This window comes from Hippocampus comes, unplaced genomic scaffold (genome assembly GCF_001891065.2).
Source record: "Hippocampus comes isolate QL1 unplaced genomic scaffold, H_comes_QL1_v1.1 scaffold50, whole genome shotgun sequence".
Taxonomy (NCBI): domain Eukaryota; kingdom Metazoa; phylum Chordata; class Actinopteri; order Syngnathiformes; family Syngnathidae; genus Hippocampus; species Hippocampus comes.
In genome coordinates, this window is record NW_017805122.1 from 1,311,768 (window position 1) to 1,336,936 (window position 25,169).

General features: G+C 43.8%; 1 long non-coding RNA gene across 1 annotated transcript in view; it reads left to right on the forward strand.

Annotated features, from left to right (window-relative positions):
* The window catches only part of LOC109513635 (uncharacterized), a 47,579-nt gene extending 24,557 nt beyond the window's left edge, over window positions 1-23,022 (forward strand). Inside the window, exon 3 of the long non-coding RNA XR_002167836.1 lies at window positions 22,963-23,022. This is a non-coding gene — a long non-coding RNA (uncharacterized LOC109513635). The remainder of the gene's footprint in view (window positions 1-22,962) is intronic.
* Window positions 23,023-25,169: the final 2,147 nt, after the last annotated feature.

The window sequence follows — 25,169 nt, forward strand, 5'->3', positions numbered from 1 at the left end:
TGTCTGTGTGTGTGTGTGCGTGTGCGTGCGTGCGTGCGTGCGTGCGTGCGTGCGTGCGTGCGTGTGTGTGTGTGTGTGCGCGCGCGTGCGCGTGCGCGGTAAGGGGCGATCCCGGGAGGTTGGTTGAATGAAAAGTCGAAAAAGTTTGGGCACCCCTGGTCTAATTGAAAGAAATAGAGTGAAGAAATATGTTGCACATAATTATGACAAGGCGGCCCGGTGTGCAGTGGTTAGCACGTTGACCTCACAGGGCAGAGGTACTGGGTTCAATTCCAGCTCTGGCCTCCCTGTGTGGAGTTTGCATGTTCTCTGCGTGGGTTTTCTCCGGATATTCCGGTTTCCTCCCACATTCCAAAAACATGCATGGCAGGCCGATTGAACACTCTAAATTGCCCTTAGGTGTGAGTATGAGCGCGGATGGTTGTTCGTCTGTGTGTGCCCTGCGATTGGCTGGCGACCGGTTCAGGGTGCTCCCCGCCTACTGCCCGAAGACGGCTGGGATAGGCTCCAGCACCCCCCCCAGCAACCCTTGCGAGGATGAGCGGATCCGAAAATGGACGGATGGATGAATGGATAGTACAGCTGATGAAGTCACTTCACGGTAGAAGTCTTCTTTGTGGATTATGTCGTGTACATGTGTACTATACTGCCACCTGGTGGCTAAGACATGCACACCAAAAGCGGATCGGAAAATGGATGGATGGAATTGTTGGATAGTTTCAATGTTCGCTTGCAAAAAGATCTCAGGCGAAGAGGCAAATGAGCTTCCCGAAACACGTTTTCCCCTTCGAATGTTTCGCCTTCCCCTTATTCCGTTAAATAAGCCTCGCCTCACACCTCGAAGAGATGCTCAATGATCGTCCTCCAAAATGGGTCACCACGGAGCCTGGCTTGATCACGTTAAGCTAATTAGGATGAAACCTGAGGCAAAAGCAATGTTAGAGGAGGATTATTACGCTCGCCACAGTTGGGTGCCGAGTGTCTGAAGGAAAAGACTTGGGGAATGGCAACTGCAGACCCCCCCCACACCCACCCCCGCACGCCCAAAAAAAAAAAGTGTTTTGGGTTAGCAACGGAGAGCAAATGCATGCGGATGATTCCGACATGCTTAACAAATGGAATCGGTAACGAAAACCATTTGCAAGTGTTCTCATTTACTCTTTGCGAGATGCCACACCGAGACGAAGAAGGAGAGAGTGCCACGGCGAAAGGGGGAAAACTTTGATCGGGTGAATCGCTCGCGAGGTCGTTCCCACTTTGACTTTAAAAATCGACTGTTGAGAAAAAAAAACAACAAAAAAAAACCTTAAACCAATTCAACCCGTTGGCAACACCAATTCAGTTTATTGCAAACTCAAGGATTTTTTTTTCATGTCGGGGTGTGCTGACTTTTGCACTTTTGGCACATGTAATATCGTTTTTGAATCCGCTCAACAATTTCTCAAAAGTAAAGTGCAATAGTGAAAGTACTTCACACTTGACTGTTTTTTTTTTTTTTTTTTTTTTTTTTTTTGGGCGGTTTCAAAAAAAAAAAAAAAAAACACTCATTCATGACTCAAATTAAAGCGGCGCGTACAATGTGCCAGTGCCACGAAGCGATCCAATCGTATCACACCAGTATTTTTTAATGATGCACAGACAGCATAGCTTCGGCCAAAAGTGTTAAATGAACTCACCATCTGTTGTCTTGAAAAATTATCTTTTTTTTTTTTTTTTTTCTTCACTTGGAAGAATGCATTTCCCACTTGCACAATACACTCACATCGAACACTTTTAGCACAGGACCGAAGCTTTCCCAGTCATAATGACATTCCAAAAAAAAAAAAATTTTTTTTTAATGAATAATTCACAATTCCATTCTGCTACCTATTCTTGCAATGTCGGAAATGATGCTTCCCAGGAGCCCCCCGTCAGTTGCACTTTTGCCTTTTCATTGAACATCATTTCCTCTGGTCTCCGTTCCCCTTTTCGGCCTTTGAGCTTGGCATTTTGAAAAGGCCCCCCCCATTTGTAAGCTCGTTAATATTATTCCCTCAAAATAATTGACTCCCATCCTGCTTTGGGTGGCCCTCCGTCCCACGCGCTGACCACCACGCTTGGGTAAAAAAATAAATAAATAAATAAATTTAAAAATCATTCTGCTGCTCGTTGCCGTGAATTGCATCCTTGATTGCATTATCGTTTGTTTTGCTCCGTCCTATTTTCTGTCGCGCTCGCCCCTCATTAGGGTCGGTCTGAGCTTAATGCAATCTGATCGTCATTGTAGAATATTTACTCCAAAGAGAGGACTGACTGGCGGAGGTCTGAGGAGAACAGTCGGGCGGCCGTATCAATAGTAATCGTCCCATGATGAAAGCAATCTAAAAAAAAAAAAAACCAAACTCATTATGTGTTCATGCATGCACGGCGTTTCAATTTCCCCCACCGCCACATTTATAAACATACGAAAAATTGAAGAAGGAAGAAAAAAAAAAAAGACAAATGGAACTGCAAATAGGGCAGTCAGCTATGTTTTTGATTAATTACCCCGCGAGCATTTGAAGTGTGCCCCTAAATAATTGATAAAGGCCATATATATAAGCGGTAAGTGTTAAATAAGACATGAAAATGCACGGCGGCCAGTCCTGTCACACGATGCCGCACCGTGAATTACGTTCCACGTGAACGCGAGAGACGGGCCCAGTTGTGCGATCACAAAAAAAAAAAACAAAAAAAAAAAACGAAGCTGTAGCTGCCACGCGTCAGGTCGCTTCATAATACGACCGGTGTCCCAATTTGAGCAGGGTTGTCCAATATAAGGCGGGAGGGTCAAAACTGGCACACTAATTTGGCACACGGGGGCGTTCGGGGGTGTGTGGGGGGGGGGTAGTAAATTTGAAAGTAGAAAAAATAGGATTGAGAACCTGCAGTTTGAGCGGATAGAAAGTCTACACACCCCCTGTCAAAAATCCCATTTTTGAACGGGAAACAATCGTCCAACAAAAATCATTTCAAAAGACAATGCACCCTTGTGACTTATAACCCTGCACAACTCAAACATTTCTTTTAAAAAGATTTCTTGAAGCCAAGTAAACATAAACAATTTGAAATCATGTGTTTGCACAAGTGTGCACACCCTCTTGCGTTCAGGATGAACATCCGGTATTTTTCGCTCCAAACACACACCAGCTTTTGACATCATGGCCCAAAAACCTCAACCTAGTTTAAGAAAACACTTAAAACGCAGGTGTCAAACTCAAGGCCCGGGGGCCATATCTGGCCCGCCGCACCATTTTATGTGGCCTGCAAAAGCAGCTCAAACATGTCAGCTTCCGTGATCCTTTCTAAAATGTCGACCAAAGGCAATCAATCGCCTGAGCGAGCCTAAATTGTTAGCTGCGGGTTTGACGACCTTAAATTAGAGGATGTCGGGTAATAACCGCAGAGTATCGTTAGTCCGTGGTGTTAAACATTGACCGCTACTTTCCCTTATGAGCCTTCACCGCTGGAAGCGTGTACTGTGGATTCTGCAGGTGAACCCAGAGCATCCATGCCCAGCCAGAATCTTAGCGCGCTCGTTCATTAGCATCTGTGCAGTTGGACTGCGCACAGCTGCAAAAGAGGCCAGCGCGCGCTAAATAAGCGGCAACTCCGTCCCACAGCCGGGCGGCCATTACCGCGAGCGGTGAAGTGCAGCCAAAAGGGCGATGAAGTCGGCTTGCTTTTTGGACCGGAGCCACTTACCTGCGGCGGAGCTTTCGGCTGTCGGGAAAATAGCCACCTTGAAAATAAACACAGCAACCTTTTTACCTTTGCAGCTTTGACATTAAACGGGGGGCTGCAAGTGGGCATTACTTGACCACAAATACAAATCAATTCTGAGTTTTTTTTGTTGTTTGTTTTTGTTTTGATTCAATTGATATTTTGTACAGTTTATATCCTTTTTGGGTTTTTTTTTTTTTACTCGTGCAAAGTTAAGGGAACATCTTGTCACACACGCTAAAAAAATAGTTCGATGCCTAGACGGGCTGCTCCAGATATTTAAAAGTCAATGTAGCTGCGTATGGATAGGGTGGATTTTTTTTTCACAATTGAACGTCTCCCACAATGTTTGCTGCCTAAACGGGCTGGGGTAGAATTCCGAAGTCAATTTGGCTGTTTCAAGGCAATTGTTTTCAGCCTTGCTTTTGGACCAATTTTTTGTTGTTGTTTTTACTCGGGAGATTTTTTGAGGCACGATTAATTTTTGTACGAACATTTCTGTTGCCCAAACGGGCTGCTGGAGCATTCCAAAGTAAATCTGGCTGTTTTTCAGCCTTGCTTTCGGAGCTGAATCTCACCGCGTGACTTTTCAGTGGCGCCGTTAACGGACCCACAACAATTTTGTCCTACGATGTTTTCTGCCTCGATGGGATTTTGTCCCGGTTGGGTGTTAACATATAAAGACAAAAGATGACCTAAAATGGCTCCTTTTTGTGGCACATTCCTCCATATGCTTGTAATTGACCTATTTTGGGAGTAAACGCTTCCGGTAAAAATGTCCCTGAGCCGCGGATCAATACGCCCCCACCCCCCTCCAAAAAAAAAAATCAAGTTAATTAGCCGTGCTGAGGAAAAGGAAAATGAACAGGTTTAAAGGCGACATGACACAATTCATTATGCATTTAATTAGTGTTGGTCATTTTCACTGAAAAGCAGCTTTTGGTGCGTTTTTTTTTCCGCCCTGCAGAAGAAAGATAATAAGACTCGTATTGATTTCTCGGACTCCTGGCCTTCTTATCTAGCAATAACCGTTTCGCTTGGCACGCCTTCAAAAAATGCAGGATGAGCAAGAACGAGCTTGAATTGTCACCTCCCACCGGAATAAGGCAGCAACAACTTTGAAACTTTTTGACAAGCGCGGCGTCAGTTTACCACATAACTTCATCTTTAATAGATGTTTGGCTGCGGAAGGCCTTTTTTATCTACATTATGAGTAATAGCTTTCATCAGCCAAAGTTTTAGCGGAGGAAGGTGATTGCAAAGATTGAATTTTCCCTCAGCGCAAAAGCCTTTTGTTTCCTTTTTTTTTTTTGACAAGCAAATGGAGCCATTGCACTTTATCTTGGTGACAAATTGCAGAGTTTTATATCTGGGGTCTTCAGTCCTGTTCCCCCGAAGGACTGTTGTCCTGCCTGTTTTCCATCTTTCCTTGCTGCTGCAGCACACCCGATTCAGATGCTCGGCAAGGTCCGCGGAAGCTGGATGATGATCCCGATCGTTTGATTGCGGTACGTTGCAGCAGAGGAGGGAAGGACAACGGGCACGGTAGTGAGCCCTGAGGAACAGGATCGAAGACTCCTGTTTTAATCATAAAGTCATACCTGTTTCATTCACGTCTGATGAATTATTGTTGTTATACTTTTGTCCTCTCATACTAAAAAGAATGAAGTTTTCACACCCGAGACCCACTTTCGGAAAAAAAACCCCAAATAAATCCTGTAAGTAAGAGTTAAGCATTGCTTCAAGCCAAGCTCACAACTGAACTCCAACCATTCATCTTCTCCACATGTAAGCAAATCAAAGTAGTCGGGGCGTGTTCATTTTCTGCCGATTTGGCTTTTTCGCCCCGATGAAGATTAATGTGCCTCCGTTTTTTTCCCCCCTTGTAATTTATACCTTTACATGATAAATTAATGCCTTTGCCAAGAGTCTCGCCCGATTAATTTCGCCGCATTGCTCACGACATGCTGACAACGACAGTGACGCTTTCCCCCCGTGACTGCCGGAAGATCACGCTCGAGGGGGGAACAGAAGAATTACCATTGCTGTATTTTGTGATGAATCTGTTCCAGTCGGTCTGACTCAAACCGAAATTGTACGAACTCCCAAACAATATTTCCCAATGGAAAGAATGTTTTAAAAAAGAAAAATCCAAATAATCCATTTCGGACACCCAAAAATATTCATTTTACAGACAACGGCTTTATTTACGAAAACGTTGCCATTAGCATCTTGCCAAAAAAAAATCAGACCTTCAAAATAAAAGCACGCTCGTATGACAACAATTAACTCCACTTTATCTGGCCCGATGTTATCTTATCTAACCGTCGCATTCGAGCAACAATTTCAGGAAACAGATTTTTTTTTTGTAAGAAAAAACGAGCCGATCTACAAAATCCAGGATAAAATTTGGACCCCCAAAATGTTTTTTTTTTCCTTTTTTTTTTGATTAATAGATCTTGCTTTTTTTTCCCTTGTGGGATGTAACTACAGTCTTTGGACATTGTACAACTCCGCAGATTTTTATGGTCGCTTTTATTTATTTATTTATTTTAATTTATATATATATATATTTTTTTTATTTAAATGCTTTTCAGTGACACTGATAAAATAGAGGGCAATTAAAGGCTGGAGAGTAATTAAAAAAACAAAATCGAGCTTCTCGTGGATGGGTTAGCACAGTTGACTGCATATTGCTGCAATTAGTTCACTTCTCAGCCATCACGCATCAGTGGTATCTTTTTTTTTTTTTTTTCGTGTCTTCGCCTTATGAAACACATTCTGTAACTTCACTGTTTGCGTGATATTTACTGAATGCCATCCGCAATCGGTAAACATTTCAGCACTTTAGCGAGGTATGTACACGAAAGGGGAGAAACGAGTCAGTGATGGACACCCTTGGAACAGGGCTGACATTTCGCTTTCCAATCGGAGATGTGGACGCGTACAAAATCGCGAGCGGCACGAGCGTCAGTCGTTGGCATTTCCGTGCTAACTAACTGGAGAAATAGCTTTTTAGAGATGGAAGGATTGAAACCGGGAGCGGTCGTTGGCATACGAGTCTCTCAATCGCTTTGACACGATCATTAAAGCCATCACTGAAAATGTTTCCTAAACGTGATTACAAACTTTTCAGGAAGTTTCCTGGGATTCGTATGTTTCATTTCCAATATAGTTGTTATTCTACCTGAGGGATGGACACCGAACAAAAGATCTCATAATTGCACGGATTGATTTTTGACTCCCCCAGGGCAGCGATACTCAACCCGGTTTTACAGTAATACTTAACCATACTTATAATTTAACATGGATCTGTGTGGAATGCAACCAAAACTTCAACTCTACCGTATGTCTAGAGTTGCGAGGAATGCCTTTCGTGACACGTTCATTTCCTTCCCAAAGTCGCAAAGCCGCGAATCTGAGATGGAATTAAAACGTTCTCTTTTTCGCGGCGTCGTTGGGCAGAAGCAGCGTGTTTTCCTTTGAGCCTAAATAAACTGTCTAAATTCCACTCGGGGAGATATCCATCCTGGTTACGCCGAGATAGAAGGCCCTATCGGAGGCTTTATGAGATTCCCGTCCAAAGCAGGGTGCCATTACTCAAGCGTTGTCAGTGCTGATCTCGGTCTCCGCACCGGCGAGCGAGGAGAGCCAAATCAAGACAAAAATACACACGGCGGCTGCACTAACAGCAAAGTCAGACGTTCGTGTTTGATTTTCGGCACGGCGCGATCCGAAAAAAAAAAAAACATTGAAAAGCCTCGTACGCACGCAGAGAGAGATTCGACTCCCTGCGTTGTCCGTTTAGCACGCTTCGAATCTCGCATGGATTTATTTTTCTTTCATTGGTCACTAAAAGCTTTTAATAAAAAAAAAAAATAAATAAATAATAATAATAATAATGAATATAAACCTTTAGAAGTTTGAAGTACTTAGATGACGAATAAAACTACTGTCAACTTGTGGTCTGTATAAATTCTTTAAAACTCTTCTTTGTGTATTATGTACATCTGCGTTATACTGCCCTCTGGTGGCTGAGGCGCACACACCAGGCGTCGAATGTCTGGGCATTTTCATTTTTCTTTTATTTTTATGACTTTTTTTTTTAACACAAAATGTACATTGATGCTTCTCAAGTTACAAGCACGGTCACGGGAGGAATTGAACTCGTAAGTCAAGGCAGCACCGTAGTGGACGTGCTAACGCCAGAACGGGGTTTTCTTCTGAGTACAGTTTTAATTCAGCCGAGATGGCCGTTTGGTAAAAAGAACTTTCCAGAAGCGAGACATAAAATTGTGGACCGCTTTGCACAAACGACGTCTCGGATTGAACGGATTGACAGTGTCATCAATTTTGTAAGCGGGGCAATTTCGACTCAAAGGGAAGAAATGAGTCATTTTGGGAAAATGATCGCCGTCAGAATGGCTGCTTTCCTTCCCGTCGTCGACAGCGATACCGGTAATAAAACTGGCGCCATGAAAGGGGTTCGCTGAAATGTGCTTTCGACTTATGACGGACTAAATGCGGTGATTGGGTCTGACGAGATCTTGATGGGAATTGAACTTTGATGAGTTTCTCACCGGAAGGCCCAGGACAATAGCGGTTAAGGGACACTTTGAGGTGTTTCCGAGCAGCCTGACTGTAATTGGTTTCTTGCAGACTGAACAGAATCTCGCCTTTTCCGCTGCGATTTGTGTCATTTTAAACATGCCGAGTTCACCATTTGTTTATCAGTTAGCCGCGGTAGCACAATCGGTCAAACACGTAGGAGGTGGACTATTTTGAATGCCTCAGGATGGCAACAAATTTGAGAGTGGCCACTTTTTCAAAGCAGTATGAACAGCGAGGCGGGCGGGGCGAAAGTCAGGAGTGGAGACCGGGAGTCTCTGCATGGCCAAAATCCTCTCCTTGTCATCTGGGCGAAAGGGCAGGACGCTAGATCTCCCGGGATTGTAAAACCATGAAAGATGAGTCCGATGTAATGACTCCGGGGCGACATGGGAGTGGAGTTGAATTGGGTTGGCCGAGCAAAATGCGCTCCAGATTATTTGCACATATACTATAGATCACCCGACGGGCTCATATTTCCCGTCACAATTCTTATGGTCTGGCAAAAGGGATGAATCTGACATAGTTTTGTTTACTGTATGTATTCATTCCTTCCTATTGCATGTGAATTGTTTTTTTTTTTTTTTGTTTTTGGCTTCTTGTGAGACAAGAGAAAGATACTTTGGGGGTCAAAAGATCACTCAATACCCGCACTTTAATTCAACGAAAAGTTGAGAGCGAAATAAAATGACTTGTCTGACTGTATCTGACATAAATTTTTTTTATAATGATTAAAAATTGTCTGATTTGTAAAAAAATAAGAATAATTCAAAACGATAACATTTATCAGCCCTTCATGTACAGTTTAAAAGCTTGTAAATCATTTGAGTATTGGGTCCCCTCCCTCCCCTTCCCCCGTCAAACTACTGTGGGCTTTTCCTCACTTGAGGGCATACGGTATGTTTGCCTTCTGGCGAGTTCGTCTGAACAGCAAAATCTATTTTAATGCGAAACTCACTGTGGAATTCATTCGCTCGCAGTCTGGTTCTTTCCGTAGTAAAAAGACAAATAAAATTAATCAAAGCAGCCGAATGTGTGTCAGTTTGCTTCCCCCCCCCCCATTCGAGTTTCAATGCAGCCATTCGAAACTTGAATTGTGTTTGAACAGCGTCACAACCTTGGCTCTGTCACAAACAATTTCACATCAGAAATCATATTTGGCTTCTATTAAGACGTACCGATACATTAAATATGAATTTGCGTTTTACAATAATACCTAACCATTGTCATTTCACTTGTACGTGTGACTAGAAAGCAAAGTGTGGAGAGTCTCTGTCTCCGAAAGTCAGGAGAGCATTCCCAGCGAGATCCAACTGGCCGTCAGTATACACCGTATGGAGGTGCGCCGACTTAATCATCACGCCGCTCGTGTTCCTCAGAGACGGACTTCAAACGTCCCGCGAATATTTTTTTTTTTAACCGAATAGTTCCAGTTCAAGAAAAACCGGGAAAGCAACATCACTGGAAAGACTCAAGGGAATACGTTGGCGCACGGACCGTTCTCGCGAGAATACTGTGCCGGTGTTCTGCTTAGATCTTCACACGGCTCGTAGGACCATTGTTCTGACGATTGTGTGCTTACAAACATTATTGACATCGTGTTTTTCATGATGACCTCATTCTTTCCGCCCGGCCAAGCACGTGAGCAGCAATCTTGGGAAAAATGGATGTTTATTCCTTCATTTTATTTTAGTTTACACAAAATAAAGAATGGTGCAATTGTTTAAATAAGTCATATACGTACTGTGTATGCACTATATAGAACCCATCTTTTTGATGTGACAGATGTTTTCGCCCGGCCCGACTTTGGCCGGCCCGAATAAGCAGGTCATGTCTGTTTTTATACCAGAAGATTCGCAGTTAGCCCGGCGGCGCCAACCCGGCGACTTGGGATAGCCGGCGAAGAGAAAAGCCAACGTGTGAGACAGCTGCTCGAAAGGGAATCCACTGAGAGCCGAACGAAAAGTGTCAACCTCAAAATGCCCGCCATTACAAATTCATGCGCTCACGACAACATCCCAGAGGCTCCTCGGCGAGAAAAGTCATAACCGCGCAGATGTTCGATCGCATTGTCTCATCGGATGCGATCGCGCATAAAAAGGGAAACAAGCGATGGCGGTTTGCTGGGCGGGTGATACAGGCCGCTTTCTCCCCGTTGGATCTTAAAACCGAATGAATCGTTTATTTATTCGGCTTCGGGGCTGCGTTTCAGGCTTTAGTGTAATTTTTGGGGGTATGGAGCCGACAGTGGACACTTAAAACTCAAAACGAAATCCCTTTCCGGAGGCTGTTTACCAATTTTTGTTGTTGTTGTTATCGAAACAATGGAAATGCATCCTATTAAAAAAAAATCTAATAAAATCTACAATGTGGGCGCCTCCATCAGCGACGAGTGGGATCAGAATGAATTTCCAAATTGACTGACAGTATGCAAATGAGGGTTAAAAAAAAAAAAAACGTTACCAATGGGTGCACGGGCCTTCGTCAAGGGATGATAATACCCAAATGCTATTGGACCGCATCAGCCAACCCACTAAGGGTGATTAACATACAAGCATATAACGGCACTTGTGAATAATTCAAGAGTCAATTCAATTTAAAAAAAAAATGGTCCAATGAATAATTTGAATTCCAAAGCCATCCAAAAGTTATTTAGTGTGTGGAGTTGAAAAAGGGTTGGACCGATTCACGCTCTGATTCATCCTCATCAGCTGATCCAACGTGACACAGCCCCCCCCCCAAACTCAGAAAACGTGCTCTGCTCGGGCTGACGACCCCCAACAACACCTTAACATCTGTGCCGTAATGCATTAGACATGGCTCGGGCTGCTTGAATGACTCCAGCACGCCGCGCGCTGATATGGGCCGAGTCAGACGGAAAATGGAGGCGAATTGATTCACCGAGTTCACACCTCATCAAATAATTAAAACCGGGTGTCTGGTTTCAAACTCAATATTTGAAGATGAGGCGCAGTTTTCAAATTCCAAACGCTGCTTTTGACTTCTGTTTGTTTCCACTTGTATCACTAATGCGTCGTCCAAGATCGTTAGAGGCGTGCATTTTATTTCGCGGTCACCATGACTACGGATGGTATGATTAACGATGACTTCTCAGCCATGCGTTTTGCTTGCTGTGGTTTTCAAAGTCATGATTTTGATCGACTGGAACAGTCAGATGTTCCCCACCGAAGGCACGCAAACTTATTTCAAGTCGCAAGGGCTTTGTGAAATATCAAATCGGTATGATCTCAAGCAGTTAATTAAGTGTCAAGCAACTATTCCCAAATAAAAGATTAAAACCCCCGGCGCCACGGCTTGCTGCCACCCTCTCCCAACTGCTAGTTGGCTGGAGTGTGATTGGCAGGTGATTTATGACTAATCTGACTAGGCATTAGCGAGGTTGTCTCCCTCATCAGTTGCAGGATATTAAAAAAAAAAAAATGATGAATGTAGGAGATCCCGTGACAAGAGATCGTACAGAGCAGGCGAATTCTGCATACGAGGTCTCCCGACAAACACAAAATCAAAGTGCACCGTTCAATTTAATTTATTGTGTTGCTCTGATTGTGCACCAGACTCTGATTAGGCGCAATTCAATTTGTTTCAACTTACGACGTTTTAATTTATTAATCATCAGCGTCGTCGCCCCGATTGAGACCGTCAATTAAATGGCGGTCTCTCTGAAGTGGAACGATTACTTGACACGGGAACCGATCAAAGGGGGGGAGCGGGTGCAAACATCGCTAATGTACTTCGGCATCAACGTAAGAATTAATTGCAATTAAATACGGCGTTTTTTTTTGGGGGGGGTGGGGGGGGTCATACAGTTTCGTGAATGCCGTTGACGTTTTTGCTTTTGTGTTTGGACGAATGCTGGTGACTCAAGTCACTCAAACCTGAAAGTTCTGCGCTAAGCCCTGACTGCTGTTTCGAACTGTTCATAATTCCCCCTCAAACTTCAACCGAGACCCTTGTTCCAAAAGAAATCGACGTTAGACATTCGATCAGATTGGACTCCGTTGGCGCAACCTAATAGAGTGTCCGTTCGGGAATATGTTATCACGACAGATGTCTCTGGTTGTCAAGTGTGCTTTTTAAAAAAAAAAAAAAAAAAATTAAATCCAGATTTAATATCCTGAGCTGCACTTAGCAGTTGAGTGTATGTGAAGCCCAACACTTGAAAAGACAGATAGACATCATCCGGTCTATTCTGCGTGAATCCACTCGAGCCTAGACAGCCACAGGAAATTGCTTGAAGCGGTCCAATTCTGCGCCTATTGAGTCAACTCGTATCCTCCAAACGGTTTGTGCACGTTGTCCCAATTCCGTGGCGGGGGGGTAACCCAGTGCAGATTGGATTTGACGAAAAAAGAGATCGGCTCACATCTCCTGTTCCGTGTAAAATCCGCTTCAATTCCAAGCGGCGACTCCCAGCTCCACTATACGCATCTGCGCTCTGCGCTGACGCTCCTTTCTTCTCATCGTCGGCTCCACGAGCCATCTGTCCATCCATCCAGCCGCAGACTGTCCAACAGCGCCGACATTTCCGCTCAACAAAGGTCTCACGACTATCAATGTTGAGTCTGAAAGGCTCCATGCGGCGGTGAATCACTGGGTTCAACTTAGCTATGACATGCAGGGAGCGCAGGACTGAGATCATCTCTCCATCTATTCCCCCGCCGCTGTCGGATGCACTTATAGCGAGCTCGCCGGCTGTCATCTGTCATGCTGATACCACCCCCCCCCCTTCCCCGCCCCCCGTGAGCCTCGATTTAGCCTCCCAGCCTGGAAGAAGCAAGCACACAGTAAACGTCCAGACTGTATAAATCCCAAGTGACCCTTTTGGAAGTAAAGCAAAGTGACCCGACTGTTAGATGGACTCTGACCGGACCACATGAACGGCACAATTCTCTTCTGCTACGCTGGACAAATTTGAAATTTGATTGGTGAAAGAAACTTGAAGGATTTTGTGCAAAATGAATGAATGTACCGGCATTAGCATCTGTCCATACAATTGATATTGAACTACATTTCTTACTGTGCTTTGTTGGACCAAGTAGGAAGCTCCATGTGATTATCGTGACACTTGTGCTCTTTGCCATCATTATTTTCAATGTTGGTACAATACATTGTGTTCACGACAGTTCAGTTGTATTTAACTTGGAATCACCTTTTCCGCATTTTGATCTTTTCGGCTGTTTGTTTTTGTATTAATTTCACTGACATGCAATACCATGAAATATACTTTTTTTTTACGAATAGTTATGATTGAGATGAAGACCCTCCATTTTAGTTGCGTCACAAAAGTATCAACACCGCCAGAGGCAGTTTGGGGGGGGGTCAGCGGGAGGGGAAAGGAAGGTTGTTAGGAAGAGCATTTCAGCAAGACTAATAGCGCTTTTATAAACAATGCATCTCCAGTGGTACCTCGCTAGTATTCTGCAGGGCGCGATGCCCACGGCCGAAAGCTGCTGCGGTCCACACGAGCGTCGGGTTCGGTGCGCTGCAAGACTGCAGCGGAGCAAGTGATTTATTCCACCTGTCAGCAGAGCAGATGCTCCAGACGGATGCTCGAGTGTTTTGGGGGGGGGTTCGGCTCAGGCAGATGCCTCCTTTCATATCGGTTGGCTCTCGCACAAGAGCCGGAGGCTCAAATCAAATCAAGCCGATACCAACTCCAATTGAAATCAAGTCCCAAACGAGGAAATGATGCCTCGTTTCGCACACGTCGGCTTGCACTCGAGTTTGTCTTTTAGCGGGCGCCTCAACTGTTGGTGACATACTACTAATTGATCGCTTGTTGTTCGGCACATATATCACGTTGCCGGAGAAGGGCGCAAATCGCCACGTCCGAAGCGACACTTTTCCGCGTCTTGCGCAATTCATCTGAATCACGGTGACAAATGCGTGAACAGCGCAGGAAAATCTGAGGTGCATATTTTTGTAATTTAGTGGAAATTAGGACGTTTTGTTTTTTTCTTCTTGTATTGTCCTGTGTTTGATGATGTAATACCTGCTCTTTTTTTTTAAATGTAATTTTATTTTTTTTCCAAAACTCATTCGGCGCTGTTTTGTCAAAGGGGCTTTAATTGGAAGCAAACTCAAAACTAAAAGTAATATTTATGAATACCATTAGCAGGATGGTAAGCCTCTGCCTTGGTTTCACACTTCACTAATAATTAGTCCATTTTTTAATTTGTTATTTTTGGGGGAATTATCGACACTTTGTTGAATGAGTGTGACACTTCCATGCTCCATCCAAATGCCCCGCAAATTGCCGATTGAACTTTTCAAGTTCCAAAAGTTTACATACGGTCTATATATGTCTCGCGAAACAATTTGCGGATGAATGACGTGCACTCGCTCCTCTCCCGAGCGATAATTTTCACATTCCCTGGCGTCGCGATGCGTTTTTCAGTTTTCTTTAATAATAGAATGCAATCATTTTCATCAAGACTAACATAGCCAGAACGCCTAAGTGCTTTTGTGACTAATTAGCTGTGACTGACTGCTCTGCAATGTACCTCTTATAATAGCCCAAGAGGGAGGTGTGGTGGGGGGGGGGTTGCTTAAATTGATAAGGTGACATCATGAAACATCTCAGAACCATAATCACTGTCAAGATATTTGCGTTATTTCACGAGATCAGACAGATGTTATTAAGACCCGCTGTGGACTTTGGCTGGGCGTCAAATGTGGCTCCCACGAGGAACAAACGCAACGCAACTTTCATTAGCAAGAGGCAGTCAACAGTGAATGACAACATCAGGGAGCAGTTGTCATTTTATGAGTGAGGCCTCCGGCTAGTTTGTTCACAAACCCAACGTATAAAGAGGTATTAGGGTCGACAATGACGGTGGTGAGTAGATTCGATCAATTAACTTTATTGCAATACATGTCCAGATTTGGAGCAGTGTCGATATAGCGACCAACTCGTTGAAGGATAGTTTATTTATTTTTTGTTTTTATTTTTTTTTGTGGAGCATTGTCAATATAGTGACCGACTCGAAGGATATTTTATTTGTTATTTATTTATTTATTTTTGTGGAGCATTGTCGATATTGCGACCAACTCGTTGAAGGATAGTTTATTTATTTTTTGTTTTTATTTTTTATTTTTTTGTGGAGCAGCGTCAATATAGCAACCGACTCGAAGGATATTTTATTTGTTATTTATTTATGTATTTTTTTTGTGGAGCATTGTCAATATAGCGACCGACTCATTGAAGGATTTTTTTTATTTATTTATTTATTTATTTTTTGGTGGAGCAGTATCGATGTAGCGACCGACTGGTTGAAGGATGAATTTTTTTTTTTTTTTAAATGCAAATGCTGTTTGTTAGCCTACATGCGGTGTTTCCCCATCATGTGTTAGCATTAGGCTAGTGGACTTGAGGCAAACTCGCGTGCTTTCTTTTGAATATGCAACGTGTAATTAATTTCACAATTCACTCTCGCTCTCGACGGAGCCTCTTTGCACGCCGCCTCTCTCCTTTCAAGGTGCTCAAAGTGCTTCGACGCCGTCAAAACAATCTCATTACGTGTTGCCGTTATAGGGAAGGCCGGCTCATCGCGGATGACAAGTTGGGGCGTTCGCTATTTTGCTCAAGGATACTTCGACATTTCCATTACAGCATCATAAACGTACCCGGGGACCGGAATTAATTGACGACTTTGAACGGAACAAAAAGTGTTTCGAGAGAGTCATTACAATTTTGAATTGTGCTTTTGTGCTGTAGCTGAAGAAGCCGTTACAGCCCATATAAGTCATTTTGAGGCAATGATCCAACAAGCAATATACTGCAATAATGACTCGGGCAAAAGGTACAATGGCGCTTTCTTGATGGACCCCCATTCACTTGTCGTACAAGACGCAACAAAGCCACGGTTATTAAAAAATAATAAATAAATAAATAAATCAAAATAACGGCCCTCTTGCGTGCGCCGCCTATTGAACCTATGCTTGTATCTCCTCCTTTGTCGCCATTTGCGTGACAGCCCTCATCGCTCTTGCGCCGGGGGTGGAGGGTCAGACTCGCCTTCAGAGGTGGCCGCGCCGAAAATGACCGATGGAATCCTAGTGGAACGACACCTCTGATCGATACGAGTAATAGAAGCTATAAGACCTCCTTACCGTCCGCCGTAGAAGTCTCGCTCAAACTGAAGCGGATCGATAATCTTCTTTAACGGCCTCCGTTGTTTTCAAAGCTTTGAGGCGCGTCATCAAATGAAAAGTAGACGTCATGGAGTCTTTGTTTTGTTTGACTGACAGCCGAATGTTGATCCTCTGGCTCATGGCAAACCTCTCTTCTCGGAGGTGAGTGAGTGTCAGTTAACGGTTTCAGTAAGGGGATTATATACGCCTCGTATATAATCGTAGAAAGGGAGCAAGTGGGAGTTGGCGGATGCATAAGCTTCACACCATTACTTAATGTCGGGCTTCCAAGGAGGAAATTTGGATGTTGGTGTTGTTTTTCATGCCACACCAACAAATTGGAATATCCATCCATCCGTTTTCGAGACTGCTTATCCCCATTGGGGCCATGTAGGAGGAAGCTTAAAACGTTTTATTTATTTTGGAATCTGAAAGATGTTTTATTTTGAAAAATGACCGGATTCTCTGTTACATCCGTCTACAGTATGTCACTCTTGACGCAGGTCAAGGCGCGCTTTTTGGTCACGTGATAGGTTACTGCTAAAATGAAATCCGGGAGCCAGCAAAATGAGTTTAAAAAAAAAAAAAAAATCATCTTTGGAAAGTTTCTTTGGGAAGGGGAAAAGGCCCAGGCAGGAGACAGAAGAGGAGCCTACGACTTTGAAGAAAAAGAAGGCGACATTTAATAGACAGTATCCGGAGGCCTACTTAAAATACGGATTGATCTCAAAAGGAGATTCCCACGCACCAACCCCACTCTGCATAATACCAGCATGAGACAGGGCCTGCCCATCACAATAACTTATTTCAGCGAGACAAAAATAGGATGTGTACAGTGTGCCGTAATTCGTGATCCTTGGGATATTTTGACGAGGAATACAATATCCGACCTCAGCGTTTTAAATTTAAAGAACAAGTCTGTTTTAAGTGAAGGCCTCACTTTGCAGAAGTCTCATCCTGGATTTTACGAGGAATTATATAGTACCATAAAGGGACAATGGAGACCGTTTTTTTTTTTTCTTTTTTGCCTCAGGCTACCCTTAAATGGGTTTCGTTTTTAAAGCGCCTTCCGAAGTGCTTTTACTATATTATGCCATTCACACGATAATGGTGGCGTATGCTGCGCTTAAAAAAAATCAAATAAAAATGCTTGAATACCTCGGCATCACTGGACAATCACCGGACAATTTGGGCTGTATTTGTGAAAGCACAAGATTTGGTGTGTGTGTGTGTTGTAGTGGAAGAAACTGTGCCTTGGACTGACTCTTATTGCTATATTTGGTGAAAATGGCCACATGAATGAGGATATTTGAAAGAGAGCAAACAAACAATTTGCAGTGTGCAAGTACACCATTGCCTTAGGGGTAAGGTTGTGCAAATATAAGGCAATGCCGAGTATGACAAATGCGTCTTGGGGGTCCATTTTTCTATTAGTTAGCATTATGCTCAAGGCGTGATACAATCTGGGGGAGGGGCAAAATTTGCAACAGAAAAATATATCCAAGCGACAGTGAAGAAGTTGATCACTGCGGTACTCAGAAAACAGTGACTACATTTCAGGAGAAGTGGCAGTAAAACAGACCAAAAATACAACGTGAGGAGGGCAAGTCAGGACAAGTGACTACTAGATGGAATCTAACCAAAGACAACAGTGTAGAAATGAGGCATAAGTTGAGGCAGCCCCCCCCAAAAAAATAAGAAAAAACAAATAAGAACCTTGTGACAAATGACTTTGCCCATGCAGAATTATGTGAAAAACAATAAATGAAATGTCAACCGCACTGACGTTTGATTTTCTGTTATTATGCCAAATAAAATGAAAGTGGAAAGCGACTTAAGGTGAGTGTAACATCGTCTTGCGGGGGGAGATTTACAATCGCAACAATTAATGACCTGTTGGTGAGCATCCATCCTATTTGCAATTTTCGGGATTTAACGATAAATCTTCACCAAGGAATGCCTCAAGTGAGGCCTCCAATTGGCAAATGGAAGCATCTGCCCTCTCTGGCCCTCATCGGTCCGCTTCTTGGCATTTTTACGCCACGCCTCGGAGGCCCATTAATTCATCATCTTCCCGCCGCCATCTTTGCATTGTCTTTGAAGCCTTTGCCTCATTAGCATATTTCAAATCAACCGGCCGACTCATTGTGAGTGCGGCAAACCCGGGAGAGGCTTTGTTTTCGGTAAACAGGTGCAATTCGATGTCCACTTTAGCTTCATTAAATTACATTGTTTTATATGTATTTAAAAAAAAACAATTTTCTCAGGTGTTATTAATAGATCGCCAAAAAAAACCCCCAAAAAATCCATGATCAATATGTGCCGTATTCGTGCTTAGGTTCAAAATGTCGTTTGGGTGTCGAAGCCATATCAGCGCAGGCATACCGTCCAACATTCGACATCTGCTCCTCGCGCTCACTCATCCATTGCCTCGCCCCCGGCCATTTTCCCCTCTGATGCTTTGTGCCTCGACGCCGCCCTTAATTTATTCCCATCACACCCCCCCCCCCACACACACACACACACACACACACACACACACACACACACACGGCAGGTGGATGAGTCATACCACATTGACCTTTTGACAAGATAATGGTCAATGAGAGGCGGAGGTTGTGCTCAGCGCCGCGGTGCTCGCTTGTTTGCTTGCCCGGGCCGGCTTTTGAAAGCTGTCCGTCACAAACAAGTGGCTCGAGAGTGGGCGGTGTTATAAATGAGGATATATGCCGTCTATATATATATGTGTGTGTGTGTGTATGGATGGGGAGGTGGTGTTTGCGTGTGCTATTGTCTTTACATAAGCCATCCATAGAAAATGTGCTCTGAAGGTGTCCTTGTTCGGTTTTTCATTCATCTCACCCCGTTCCTTGAGAGCAACTATTGTATAACTTGACTGCTGTGTCTCTTCTTTTGAAGAGGACACGCTTTAAAATGTTTTTTTTTTTTTTTACTACAATTATAACAGTTCCCCAGGTGTCTTGAGAAAGGACCAAAAATTGTGAAACAATTTTAGGATGTCCAAGGGACAACATGATCATTCAAGGAAATCATACACAAGGAACCAGGCCAGGTTTCAAACCACCTCTTGAATGTGAGGCAGATGTACCTCAACCTTTTTTTTTTTTTTTTTTTTGCTTCAGTAGAGAACCTCGTGCTCATTTTAATATTTTTAGCAGCCCGCAATTTCTGGTATTGAATATCATCATCAGTCTCTCCCAATAGGACATTTGTTGGATGGAGCACGGCGCCGTGAATGGTAGCCCGACACTGTCATTAGCGGCGATAATGGACAGGATGTGCTTCCCGATCGACTGACAGCATGGAAAAAAAAATAAAAAATAGAATAGAAAAATCCATTTGACTCGAGTTCAGAGACGTAAGATGTGTTGAGTCAGAGCATTTGGATGAATCATCTCGATGGTAAATTTTCTGCAAAAAAATCGTGTGTGCATATATGGGTATTTTTTTTCCTACTATCTTGTTTGAACTGTTTCTGATTAAAATCCTCCGAGTATATAGTGGTACCTCTACTTAATTTCCTAACGAAAAACATTTGTAAGTAGAGACGCGTTTTCCATGTAAATGCCCTAATCCGTTCCAAGCCCCCCAAAATTCAGACATAAATTTAAAAAGTTTCCCACTATGTCTGTTCAAGGGACGTTACTGGTCGGGAAAAATGTGTCATTCAATTTAAAAAAGACAAATATATGATTTTTGAGCGCAGCAATCATCTATCTGTCGGCAATGACAACTTGGTACCCAACCTGTTCCCCGCACGCGCTGTTGTCCTCCCGACTGTAATTCCGAATTCGGTCTTTTCGCCTCACCTGCACCCGAAAAATCATTTTTTTACCGAGGAGTCGCCCTTTGCCTTTCATCCCATCAAGCGCTCATTAATCATCCTCACAGCCTTCAGATCGCGGAGGTCCGCTGAGATGCGGACAATTACACGCCGCCGATGGGTCGGCCTCTAATGAGACAGTGAGTGTTCAATCGGCCTGCCATGCATGTTTTTGGAACGTGGGAGGATACCGGCGTACCCGGAGAAAAGCCACGCAGGCACGGGGAGAACATGCAAACTCCACACAGGGAGACTGGAGGTGGAATCGAACCCTAGACCTCTGCACTGTGAGGCCAGGGCGTGCTAACCAGTCGACCACCGGGCCGCCCTCCTTGAGGAGTGTAGCTTCTAATTCCCCTTCCACGCGCCGTCCCCTTTTGTCACGTACACCTTCTCACATCTCACCTTCTTCTTCTCCTCTTTATTTATGCCCAACGCACTTCTCTTTATCTGGGTTGTGTACTCCAAGGTAGACCCCCCCCCCCCCCATTCACCTTCTCCCACCCCTCGCTTAGATATTCCATCCACAGCGTTCCGGAGTCCTCAGGCAGTGCTTCTCCTGCATGATTTATTGTCCCCTTACCTCCCTCGGCGGCTCTCGACACGCCGGTCCTCTTTTGCAACCTCTAGCTTTTCTGACATAAGAAATGAATAAACTTCCACTGTTGGGACATCATTGTTTCATTTCCAGTGATGCGGCTAAGAATCGAGAGCTCACGTGAGGCCAGAACTCACACTGGTGAGAAACCGTTTTCCTGCTCAGTTTGTGGCCAAAGATTCTCTGAGAAGAGAACCTTAATGAACCACACAAGAATCCACACTGGTGAGAAACCTTTTGCCTGCTCAGTGTGTGGTCAAAGATTCTCTCAAAATGGCGATCAGTGACTGTTGCTTGGTTGGTGGGTTTGTGTGTGAGGTCATTGGAATCTCTCGCGTCGATATGTACGTCACAGCAGTTTCCTTCCCTCACCCGTTACACTGTCATCACAACTTTGGTACGAAATGAGACATCCACAGTGCTGGCATGCCGTATATATAATCACATAAATTCATAGAACCGTCTTAAATTACCCTGCCGGGATCTGATGCAAGAATCTCAAATGCTACTTTTAGACTGCACAAGAAGAAGATCAAGTCATGTGATATGTATTCCCAGAGAAGGCGGCGAGAAACTAATTAGGTGGGTACCAGCGGAGTCAAATGGTTCTCCTTGCCAGCGTGTTTTAATCACCGACAGAGTTCGTAAGCAAGGGCCATGTCATAAAAGCAAACCAAAATGTATCAAAAGGGGATTCACGACTACATTGAGACATACTGGACCCCCCCCAAGGTTATACTTGCCTTGTTTTTGTTCATATGAAACACAAAACAAGAGTCGCTAATGTTCGTGACTAAATACAAGGACAGATGGGATATTAATAGTGGCAGAGGAGATTATGAGACGTTTTGGTTCACTTCGTAGAAATTATTCAGAGGGGACAAAACAAATCTTGCAACCTTCAAGGCAAAGGCATGCGGGAAAACAAATAGCCCAAACATAACTGTGAGCCATTATAGAGGCCGAAGTGACTAAATTAGGTTGTTTGAGAGAAGTTTGGGAGTACGAAAATGGTGCTTTCCACCCCATGAAGGGACATTTAGGGTCTGTCAACCATAAGGCACATCTGAGATGTCTCGTTTTTTAATTTCAAGAGGCGAGTACATGATGGGAATGAACAAAATTGGAGGGTGGCGGGAAGTGAAATACACATTATAGTGTATGTCATTTCATTTACAGTATCAAAAGTTTCGCTCTGCAACTCTTCTGAGACCCAAATTAAATTGTAAAACTGAAAATGACATGTTCAAAGTGTGCAATTGTACCACGGAGTGCCACAAGGCTCTGTCCTAAATCCACTATTTACTGAACATTAGCTGAGGTAATATTAGAAAATGCGCCATTCCATTGAATTGAGGGTTCAGGACATTTTTGAGTGTGGGTATTAAATCCTTTCCCCAGGATATGTGCGGGTGTTTATACACCACTATGCCCCCTTGTCCCCAGGTGTTATAACCTTTAGTCCCACCTGAGGGAGACAAAAATGTTTTAGATTGTCATTTGCCTGTCAATGGATAACGTGCTGATGAATTTGAAGTGATTGTCATTGACACAAAGACGGCGCATATTTGGAATTGATCTCCGCAAGCGAGCACTGTGGCAGCTTGCAGGATTAAGATCAATCCAGCAAACCGAGCGCTGGGTCATAAAGGATTTTAGTGCTAAGCACTGACTCTAAATGTTGTCATTTTGTCTCAGAGAAGCTAATCGCCTCATTGCGCCATTCGCTTGTCTGTTACCAATATGACCGCCTCACTGCCGACGCGCAGTAGCTGGCAAAGGAAACATGGGTGTACAGCTACTGCTGTATACCCATGTTTCCTTTGCCGTTTCCGACAATTTTCCTGTATTCCCAACATTTATTATCGTGTGTAAAGTATAGTCTTACCTCGTGTTCGTCCATCTACCCCCCCCCCCCACATTAAGAATAATGAGCGTGAGTAAAAGAGGCATAAAATGGATTGTCTTATTCATTTTTAATCACCCTCTCGTCTCATGCTTTTGCCTCACTTTCCAGACTCATCCATTTTCCGGGACGGTGGGGACATGTGATCACCATTTTATGCCCCACTCGAGGTAAACATCCAATGTCCGACTGCACCGATTGTTGCAACGTTTCTGCCTAAGCACCGAATAGCTACTTTGTCACTATGCTTGAGCGCGGTACGTATTCTTGAGCGTAGGTGTGCCCTTCAAGTCTTTAGCAAAGATATAGATGTTAATACTCGACAGCTAACTATATTTGATGTTGCGGCTGTACATGAGGCATCCATCAAAGCGGCGCTTATATGATCCTCCTCAGCTCTCCTTCATAAAAAAACATGTAAGAAAATGTAGCATTGTCTGCATTTAAATGAGCCAGCTAGCGGTAAGTTATTAACCCCTTTTAACGTCCGTGACAATCCGGAAACTCGCTTTATGCAAATTTGCATGTAATGCCGTACATGGCGTTAGGATTGAAGCAGAGAGAGAGAGAAATATCCAGTTCTAATAGCACGGGCAGACATTTCAGATGGGTGCTTTTATAGACAAGAAGACAATAGCAAAGTGTTGTTGGACGCCTGCAAAAAAACCCCAAACAAAACCAAAAAGTGTTGGGTAAGGGCTTCTGCTTGATTCATTTGGTGCATCACAGAGAGCCGGCAGACGAGATAAACTACCCTCGCATTATTTTGGCAAGACATCCCGCTGCAGCAGGCCAGTGGAATTTCCTTTTCAATCAGGATACCCGCAATAAATCCACTCCCGCTGCCTGATCCCATCCACATTGGTTACTGAGCTCGATAACCGAGCCGTATATTCCGAGCGTTATTTTCGCGCCTCAGATATAGCACGGCTATGTTTGTCTTGTATATGATGCAACATATCGATCTCCGATGACAATACTGTGATTATGGGATCAACGCATTACTTTCAAATCGCGGCGCGTGATGATATCATCCCGTGGGACAGTATCAAAAAGAATCAACATCCATTTTCAACGGCTTAACAAATCATACCGTAGATACAACTTTTGAACTCACATACCCAAACCTCATATTGACTGAGGTGGACAATTATTGTCCTATTGATCTTCCTATCAAGCCTTTGCGCTTGCGTATCCCTTATTGAACAAGCCCGCGCAGTACATTGAACAATATACTGAACCGACTACGCCCACGTAGCTAAATATATTCACTGAAGCTAAACTAAACCACTCTTCCTTGTAAATGTGCATAAGGTCAAAGCGAAATGTGTGTTTTGTTTATTTATTTATTTAGCAAAATTTTTTTTGTTGTTGTTGTTCCGACAGCGGACAGCTTAAGAGGAGCCGCTCGCACCGGCGCCGAGTGCAATACGACCTCATGGCAATAAAACCTTTATCTAGCTCAAGCACAGGGGGCAGAGTAGGCCTTTATGTATGTGTGTTTTTCTTTTTTTGGTGTGGGTGGGGGGGGGTGGATGGGGCATTTTTTCAAAGCAAAAACAACAGGAGCGGGCTGAGGAGCGTTGCTGCTTGAAAACAGAAGCTTTTCTCAGCGAATCTTTTGATGCACGTGGATCAAGGTGCTATCCATGCGTCCACAAGCAGGATACAATGAACTCCCTCCCATTCATTGCGCTGGATAGATTCAAAAATAAATATCCACACTTTTGACATATTGAAACTCGCGTTTTAAAATCCAGTATTGAACATTGTATTTTTTAAAACACTAACACCAAACCATATCATGACGTCCAACGAAAGTCTGCTAGCCGAGCTAATGCGAAACGGGTTTACAGAAATTAGCAAAGCCGGAACGGTGATTAAACAGCTACACACTACAGCTTCATCGCACGCATAGCAGCATCAGCTACAACAAAACAATTCAATATTGTAACGTGTAAATATTGTACACATTACTCGCCAACGTAGCTACGGCGCGAAAGACGAACCGCGATATAGTGGAACGTTCAATGCGCACGACACACCAGCCGTCATCCGCCGAGCCCGCCGATCCGAGATGACGTCGAGTGCGAGGCGGCCGACACCCTCGGGCTGATCAATCACGGCGATGTATGGTGACAGACAACCTTTCACACTTCCGTTCCCAAGCGATTTAGATTTCCAAGCCCTCGTTTAACCGCATCGCGCGTGTATTTCGACCGCGGCGGAAAAGTGGAACACATACGCGCGTCTCTAGAAATGTATTTCAGATCCTTGATATTCACTTTCATATATATATATATATATATATATATATA